The following is a 1,597-nucleotide window of genomic DNA, read 5'->3' on the forward strand; positions in this document are numbered from 1 at the left end:
ACTCTCTATACATATCGGTTATTGCGAAGAATATTGCTAAGGTCTCGAATTAGAAAAATATATTAGAGAAATATAATTCTTGTTACTGTTATTTATTAGTTAGAAATATTATATATTGTATTATTTAAACGAGACTTTAAATAATTTGTAAATAGTTGAATATAAATGATCTTATTTTATTTATGATCAACATAATCATATTTTATTATATAGATAAACTTTTTACAGTATATTTACACATTATTTTTTATACAATAACAGTGATGGCTATGATTACAACTTGCGCTAGATGGACCATATAAGATTCACTTTTCACAGCAATCACAGCAGTTATCTACATATAGCAGTAATCTCATGATAGACTATAAAACGCGAGAATAGGATAAATTGTACATGATTTTCCGAAAAAAAAAAAAAACTTTACTGTCAACTACCAGGCTTACTACTGGACATAAAATTGATTTATCATCAGCTTTAGTCATGTAAGTACTATATCATTAAAAAAAATAAATCAGAATTTTACATCTTATATTAATACTTGAAATATGATAAAATATAATAATTTTTTACAAGAAAACAAGCATATAATAAAATAAAATTCCAGTCAATAGATATCTTCCATCTCAATACATATCTAAGTTAATCATAGATATTATATTAATGCAGTTATCTTAAAAAAATATATTATCAAATTATTTTTCGTCTACTTAAATATTCTATGTTTACAACTTGAGGAAGCATTATTTGAAGTATAGCAATCCTCATGCTAAATGCAACTCATTACTGAAAAAAACAATTTTTGTTAGAATATGTATCATAAAATATAAATATTACATGTATATCCAGCTGAATCGCTGGATAATGTCGATTAGTGTCTGATCAAAGTTATCCAATATTTCATGTATAGGAAAATTCGTATATTTTCTGATCAATGTAATCTGTATCTCTTTACTCAGTTTCTTCCTTATACCCTCTGTCATGTATATAATACTTTAAATGAATAATACGTATCATATGCTTCGTGGGGTGCGAGTTTTTGTATAATGGTTATCATAAATTATTCTTTGTTAATCGTCCGCGACATCCGCAGCGAGATTAAACATATCGAAAAAGATTGGATGAATTCTCGATATTACGAGAATTGGATTATAAAAAAACAGAAAGTTCGGTTGGCGCCTAGCGGCGATCTGTGCGTTCTTCATGTACAGCGGTGGTATTTTTTATTACCTTATTCTGCCGTTGAGTGCTGGCGAGATTACGGATGAAAACTTGATATGTCAGCCATTAATAAATCCGATTGCCAAGGTGATTGTCGACGCATGATATAGTCCTATCAATGAAATTTTCTTTTGAATGCAGTTTCTATCTGGTTTCCTCGCGCACTTCATCGTTGTCAGTGCATGAAGCTTAGCTGCCGTATTTGTGCATGCCTGTGATCGTCTGGAAATCTTAATACAGAATCAAACAGTTGATGAATGGACGGGAAGATATATGACAACGTGGATGAAAGATTGGCAATGATCGTGTAACGACACGTTTGAATTTTACGGTGAGTTATTTTTTACTAACATCGCTAACGTTTCTTGTATCCAACATA

This window comes from Trachymyrmex septentrionalis, unplaced genomic scaffold, assembly GCF_001594115.1.
Source record: "Trachymyrmex septentrionalis isolate Tsep2-gDNA-1 unplaced genomic scaffold, Tsep1.0 scaffold60, whole genome shotgun sequence".
Classification (NCBI taxonomy): domain Eukaryota; kingdom Metazoa; phylum Arthropoda; class Insecta; order Hymenoptera; family Formicidae; genus Trachymyrmex; species Trachymyrmex septentrionalis.